The sequence below is a fragment of the Lontra canadensis genome, unplaced genomic scaffold, assembly GCF_010015895.1.
Source record: "Lontra canadensis isolate GAN:19392208 unplaced genomic scaffold, GSC_riverotter_1.0 scaffold1, whole genome shotgun sequence".
NCBI lineage: Eukaryota > Metazoa > Chordata > Mammalia > Carnivora > Mustelidae > Lontra > Lontra canadensis.
In genome coordinates this window covers 5,636,637-5,644,629 of record NW_022630995.1, presented here as the reverse complement: position 1 = coordinate 5,644,629, position 7,993 = coordinate 5,636,637, and the positions used below count along the sequence as shown (strand labels likewise).

Here is a 7,993-nt window from a genome sequence, read left to right as displayed (position 1 = left end):
TATTTATTTATTTATTTATTGAGAGAGAGATAGCTAGAGAGAGCACAAAAAGGGGGGAGGGGAAGAGGGAAAGGGAGAAGCAGACTCCGCACTGAGCATGGAGCCCCACACAGGGCTTGATCCCAGGATCCTGGGATCATAACCTGAGCTGAAGGCAGACATTGAACTGACTGAGCCACCCTGGTGCCCCTAGTGTTGTGTTCTTTCTTTTTTTAAATTCACTTAGCCAGCATATAGTACATCATTAGTTTTTGATGTGGTGTTCAGTGATTCAGTAATTGTGTATAACACCCAAAGCTCATCACATTATGTGTCCTCCTTAATGCCCATCACCTAATTACCCCATCCTCCCACCACCTCCCCTTTCACAACCCTCAGTTTACTTCCTGGAATTAAGTCTGTCATGGTTTGTCTCCCTCTCTGATTTCTTCCCGTTCAGTTTTCCCTCCCTTCCCCTATGATCCTCTGCACTATTTCTTATATTCCATGTATGAGTGAAATCATATGATAATTGCCCTTTTCTGATGTGTTGTTTTGTAAAAACACATTCTTCTCCAGCGTATTTGGCAATCTTGATGTGACCAGGCTACCTGAGAAGAGAATCTCTCCTGACTACAGATACATGAACGCTCAGAATGAAAATGGATGACTGGAATTAGCAAATTCTCAGAAAGCACTGGTAGCAATCACAGGAATAAATAAGTCAATTTGTTTCCAGTTATTCACTGACTTACTGCCTTCGACTTGGATATATCCCAGCTAGCCTTATCCCATCCTTCAAACAGCTTTGGGATTCATCTAAATTTTCAAACTTTTGCTCTAAATCCCCTAAACATGGAAAAGTGCTTCTAGCAAGTCTAGGGGAGGCATAGTTTAAAGCAGTCTGCTATAAGCATAAGAGTTCTTTGAAGACTTGTATTTTATCTTAAAAATCCATGTGGATTTTGCTTATCTCTTTTTCTTATCTTTTATTTCAAATAAATGTTTCATTTATGAATAATTTTAGATTCACAGAAAAGTCGCACGGACAGTTAAAGAAACTTCCTGATTCCCTTGCCCAGTTTCCCCTCATGTTCACATCTTATATAGTCATGGTGCATTTGCCAAAACTAAAAGATCAACATTTATACATTGTATGCACCAAACTCCAAACTTTATTTGGATTTCCCCAATTTTTCCAGTAATATACTTTTCTCTTCCTGGGTCCTACCCAGGGTACCATGTTGTATTTAGTTGTCATATCTCCTTAGTCTCTTCCGGTCTGTGAAGTTTTTCAGTCTTTCCTTATTTTTCATGGCCTTGATTAAACTGTTTTGAGGATACATGTCAGTTTTGTGGGCTGTCCCTTAATTTGGTTTTGTCTGATGTTTTTCTCATGATTATATTGGGGTTATGGGTTTTGAGGAAGAATACCATGGGACGTAGTGCTCTTCTCTTTATATTGAAGGGTATTTAACAGCAACGTGACTTATCAGTGAGGATGTTAACCTGGATCACTTGGTTAAGTTAAGCCAAACACTACCAGGTTTCTTCACTATAAAATTATTTTTTTTAAGTTTTTTTTTTTTTAAATTACTCTTAGTTAACATGGAATGTGATATTAGTTTCAGGTGTATGTAAAATGATTATTTTTTCCTTTCCCTACTCTGTTCTTAGGAACCTGAGTCACTAAGCTCGGCACACACTCACAGGGAGGGGAATTAAACTCCACTTCCTGTATTGGGGAATATGGACATATATTATTTCAAATTATTCTGTAGGGAAGATTTGTCTCCTCTCCTCTATTTATTAATTAAATCATTTATTTACACCAGTTTGGCTCATTAGTGTCTAAACATACTACTTCCTACTTCCAAATCTGTGAATGGAATTAACTTTTCAGAAATGTGTATCCTGAGGATTCTGAGAAACACAGACAAAACCCATGCCCTACTAGTCACTTCTTTGCTTCCTCTGAATCATAGGCTTTAATGATAGTTGTGAATGAAAGAATAAATGAATGACACAGGTGAGCATGATCATTAGTGCTGTCTCAGGGTTAGGATGTTTGACTCCAACACCAGTGTGTGACCAAAGAGCTACTCATATTTTCTTCCTTTCTTTCTTTCCTTTCCTTCCTTCCTTCTTTCTTTCTTGTTTCTTCTTCATCCCCTTCCCCCTCCCCTTCCCCTTCCACCTCCCCCCCTCCTTCTTCTTCTCCTCCTTCTCCTTCTTCTCCCTCTTTTCACCAAAGAATCCCCTTTATTGAACACCTGGGGTCAGTTTCTCTATTTGTCCTTCCCGGGATCTTGGCTGGTGTGAGGAATGGAATTGTTGTCTGGCACAGAGTGGAGGAGATCTTATTGATGTCGTAGAGGCCAACCATGGAGGTGAGGCAGAGGGCAATGCATACTTGGTGGGCGAGGCCAGATGCAAGGAGAGCCAACAGGAGACAGGGAAGAATCTCAGGGAAGATCTTTGCTTGGAATCCTTTGCCAGAGACAACATTCTCAAGATTCCTGGTGGCATGAGAAAGAAGACTAAAAGGCTGGAGCCCAGCAGGCACCCCTTGATGGTGAGCCACTGCGTGCAGGCCAGCTGGAGGTGATACACGTGCATCCCGAGGAAGAGCAGCAGGGACAGGAGCGGGGAGAGGGCCAGTGGGCTGCTCGTACCCACGGCCATCACGCCCTGCCCTTGGGGGCCATCATGCCCTGCCCTTGGGCACTATCGTTGAATTGGGCCAAGAAAGAGGGGAGCCCAACTGGAGCAGTTGTGCGTGTATGTTACCCCTTCCTATTTCTCCTTTTGATATTCCTTAAGACACACTCAACATGTTTTATTCATTTTTAAAGACTTATTTATTTTTGAGAGAGAGAGAGAGAGAACATGCACACACAGGGGTGGGGCGTAGGGGATAGGGACAAAGGGAGTGAAAAACTCAACCAGACTTCACACTGAGCTTGGAGCCCCATGGGGACTCACTCTCACAACCCCTAGCTCATGACCTGAGCTTGAAACCAAGAGTGGACCCCTAACCACTGTGCCACCCCTAAAATTCTTTTATATTAAGACTAAGTGCTAGAGGAGGAGCTGATTGAGCCATTTTTCAAAGGTGACTCTAAACTACTCCTTTACAAGGTCTTCAATCACTCAGCAGGCTTTGCAATGCAGTAAAAAACAAAAACAGAAACAAAGAGGCAGGGTAGTGCCTCTTTAAAGTAGGAAACCTATTGAGAAGACTCGGGCATCTGGGCATCTGGAGGCCAATTTTTTTTTTCCACAGGCCTGAAATCCTGGACCAATTGCAGAGTGGCAGTAGGTCCTGGGTGTTCTCATTGGTTTGCACCCAAGATGAAGGCGGGGCTTTGACTATTAAAAAAAAAAAAAAAAAAGCGGGGGTGGGGGGAGGCTGGTGACGTCGTTTCTTGCTCTGCTGCTGTAGGGTGTTAACGGTGGTTAGTGAGCAAATGTGAAATTTTACAGTCCTCCTAGTAGCTGGTTAGGAGGGGGTGAGTGGGAAGAATCAAACTTCTAGATCTTAAGGGAAATCGGGGGCAGCTTACTTTAGAAATGAAAGGCAAATGAAGAAAAAAGACAAGGGAATCTCAAGCAAACAAAACCAAACCAGCTGTTTGCAGACAAAATATCTCCTAGGAGGCTATGGTTACTTCCTGAAGTCATTTTATCAGGCATGTCTTCTTTGAAATACAGATGGAGGAGAAACTTTTCTAACTATTGGGGTTCCTAAAGGGAGTTCTTGGAGGAACAACATTGAAACTTCCAGTTTTCTTCTCTCATGCTCAAATCTCACTTAGAAGTCATCCTGCTTTTAATTGGCTTCTCTTTAACCTCCAGCTTAGAAGATGTTTCAGCAAAATCACTCTTCCAGCTACCTTAGTGCAGTTGTATAACCTAAGAGTACATGGTTCCTGTCCTTGAGGCAAATTCGCTAATTTTGGTTTCCTCACATAAATCTTTTAAATGTTTTTTCTAGCCTTCATCTGGAGTCGTAAAGTCTCGGTTGGAAACTCCTGTCTAAAGTAATGGCAGAAAAAAATAATGGCAGAAAGTGAGGGAAAACTACTACTTTCATTTTGGAGACTAAAAGTTAGACCAAGCTTAGCTGAAAATTAAGGGCAGAAAATGTACAGTATTTTTGAATTTCATTTCTTCAAGAGGAGGAAGTATCTTTAATGATAAGTAGTAAAGGACTAAAGTGAATGTCAAGCATCATGTGGCTTTTGAGTCTTTTTTTCCAGGGAGTTAAGGTTTTTAGCCACAGTCCTTTAGGAAGCAGTTGTCTGACCTGAAAAGGATAAAAAGAAAAAAAAAAAAAAACCTGTGGGCTGTGGGCTGAAACTCCCTTACTTGAATGTACAGCTGAGGGGGAAATGTATTACCTCACCTTGGACTCCTCCTTAATTTCAGAATTGTTTATCTGCGAGAAGTTTCCTGATGAGTAAATGGTTAGAACCCTTTGCAGTGGAGGATAATGAGGAAACAAGCTGTTTAGATGGTTATCCAGAGCACTGTGAGAATTGAGGCTTCCCTGACCTTATGGAGGAACAGTGGTTGTCCTAGAGAAAGGGGATAATGTGGCATCTTTTTAAGAGATTGATCAAGAGTATCCTATGTGATGGATATAGTGACTGTGATCTCCTAAGTGCTACATAGCAAGCTGTATTGCAGTTTGTGTTCAGCCATATAAAGTGGTCTCTTGTAAAAATCACACTATACCTAAACACCTAGGTCTACTTGCTTTGAGAAAAACCTGGAAAAATGGGGGAAAAAGCCCAAGGATACACAACTTTGTCTACCCTCATCCCAATGAGTGGGGAGTTAATTCTGTTAATACTGTACTCATGAAGGAAGCTGGGCTCAAAAGCAAAGCTTTTGTAGATCTTGTGCTCAGGATGTGTATAGTTCTGGGTAAGCCATCTGCTTGATGTGGAATCCCTCAACAGATGAGATCGGGGATCTGGAGTCTCAGCCTTTCCAAAGGACACTGCTAGTTAATGGTTACAATTAGAACTGGGTTGTTGGGTCTGTGTGGGGAAGGGACTCCAGCAAGAGGAAGCCCAGGGGTAGCAGGGAGTGGCTTAGCTTCTTCATGGCTCCCAACACAGAAAACCAATTTTCTCATTACTCATCCGGCAGAGTTCTCACCAGTAACTGTCTCTTTACTGATAGCAAAGTTTCTCTGCTTCTAATAATTCCAGAAGCTGGCATATTACTGATTTAATGGTCAATCAAGAATTCACTTAAATATAAGTGAAATCGAAGATAAAGTGTATGGTATATTTTGTCCACTAGCCCTCTTCCCATTTCTGTAAACCTCATTAACTACACAGGCCAAAGGAAAAACAAAAAGCAAACCATATTCCCAACTCCAAATTGACAAAATACTTAAGTGGATAACTGGACAAAATACTGGCCCCTCAATGGAAACCTGGAGACCCTGAAAAGTAGGCTTTTCTTACCTTAGAAGTGCTGGACAAAACCATTGATTCCAACTGTTGGACTAATTAAGGACTCAACTGCAGATGTGTCCCATGAAGCTGCTGTCTCTATGTTGGTGTTACTGTAGGGGCTTCTGGGGCCTCATGGCTCTAGTTATCAAACCAGGGTTTGACGAGAGGTGGGTTAGGAGACCACCCTGTAGCTAAGAGCATAATTAGGGATGGGAGAGAAGAGGTTGAATGCCGTCAAGCTTTTTAAATGTCAAATTTCTTTTAGAACAAAACCTGTAGTAGTGCAGGATTCTCTGCTGCCAGTCGGAATTTAGCCATGATTTACGGCAAGTCCTCTCTGTGGATACCTCTGAGCTTTGGCCCGATGTGCCGTCTGTCTGCTTTCTGGCCTATTGACCTCATCAGCCCATACCTCTTACGTTTTCTCCTAAAACTTGTCTGAGATTTAGCTCTTCGTAACTCAAACCCTAACAAGCTCTCAGGGTGGCATTAATAGAAATGATTCTGTTGTGTCAAGACCATTTTTGGGTTCAACTCCTTTCTTGGGTTTCGGCTTAGTATCTAGTGTTTACCTAGTGCTGCTCAAAACCAGAGTTCACTGCTACTTTCCCAGGAAACCGGTTGTTCGCTGGATCTTATTTCTTAGCACCAAATTTTAAAGTGTCCGTAGTCAAAGACCAATCTCCTTGCCTTAATCGTAGTCAGCCACTGAGATAAGTACTCAGCAAGTGCAGTAGCAAAACTCAAAGGCGAGAGAATACAATTATAAACTGTAACCAGGTGAACCAAAACGTGTGCCTCTAGAAGCTGTAAGTTTCTCAAGGGTTTTGTTAATGGTAGTGCTCTGAATATCGAGACCATTTCCCACGATAAATCTACATGTACGTGAGGCAATATTAGACATCCTAATTCCAGCCAGTGGGCTTTAAACCTTTTTTTTTTTTCTTTTTAACCTTGATGCATAGCAAAGAAAAGCCTGCTTCAGGAGCAGCAGGGGAAAATATATACTTTACCCAGCTTGCTGGGTATCCAAGAGAATATCCAAGGTTATTGGGGAGCATAGTTGGAAATGTTTAAATACGATACTTAGGCTTGTTGAACTCACCCATTTTATTTTTTTTAATCTCTTCCTATTAAGACACCTCAAGCTTGAAGCTGTGACTACAGCATTAACTTCTCCAAATTCTCAGGATCTGTCTAGGGAAACTCCATTTCTAGGCCTAATCTCCTTTCTTCCTCTGGTAGACTTTTGAGTTTGAGTAGAAATGATCTCACTCTGGGTCTTCAGGCTTCTGGGATGTGTGTGTCAGTGTTAAGTTTGAGGTCTTCAATGGAGACAGAGTTGGAGAAAAAGCTCAAAAGGAAACTGTGGCCTTCATTATGGGTCTGAGTACTTTGATGCATAAAGCAATTTGCTTACATAACGGCCTTTTCACAAACCTGATCCTGCTAAACTCCAAAGACTGGCCTTTTTTCCTCTTCCTGCAGAAGCCTGTGGGTGTGACCTATGGTGGTTAGAAGTTATCCAGGTCAGTTTTCCCTCCCCCACCTCCCAAACCAGAGCCATGGTCGTGAGACTGGTGACTGCAACAAGTGACTGGCTGCGAGCAAACAACTCTTCTCTGAAGATTGTGTGTTGAGTGAGATTAGTCTATAGGCAGGGAGATTGAATACCCCTGTGCTGAGCACACTCTGGTAAGGGAGCCTTGCCCTTTGGGAAACTACAGCATAGCTTAAGGAGAAACACAAACAACCAGCTATGGCTCAAGGTGCTTAATCCATTGCAAAACAAACTCTGAGGAAGAGGGTGAGGGAAAGCATGCTGGCAATCAGAACCAACTTTGAAGTCTGGCTGTTATTCTCTGAATTAATGTTAAAGTGTTGTAGACTTCATCTTTAGCTTAAACTTCTCATTACGATAAAAGCCACGATGACCTTATTTAAAACTTGGGGTCTAATCCAGGCACAATCTTACTCAACTGGGTGATAGAAGGGGCTTTGAAGAACTGAAGTATGGAATGAAGGGAATGAAGCTTCACTGCAGTGTCAGGAAAGCCCCCGAGCTGACAACAAAATGTAGTCTCACTTCCGCAGTGGTCTGATGTGATGGTCTGATGGAAGCAAGGTCATGTTTGAGCTGAAGGAGAAGCTTGGAAAAGCCCAAGGTGGTTTTTGGTCTGTGCTATCACTGGTGAGGTTTCTGAGGCATTCAGAGAACTGAGGGGTGTTTATATTGGAGGTAACAGCCTAAAGGACAAAGAATAACTGTCAAGACACCTGATGTGGTGGGGAGGGAGAAGATGTGTAGGTGACCTTTGTTTCATCTAGTCCCTGGAATTCAGCTAGATAACTTTCAAATCATTCTGAACACCTGTGATTCAACCTGAGCTCTAAAAGAATTGCTGCAATTCTATGAATAGAAAAGGGACAACTTGTTTAGGGTAGGAGGAGCAGAGAAGTGAATCTGAGGGGATCTATCAGAAGATAAATCCTGCATGGAGGAAGCCTCCATCAGGCAGTTACCAGAAAATGATACAGCA

General features: G+C 42.2%; 1 pseudogene; it reads right to left on the bottom strand.

Annotated features, from left to right (window-relative positions):
* Positions 1-2,224: 2,224 nt before the first annotated feature.
* On the bottom strand, positions 2,225-2,670 carry LOC116871474 (annotated as a pseudogene).
* Between the last annotated feature and the right edge of the window lie 5,323 nt (positions 2,671-7,993).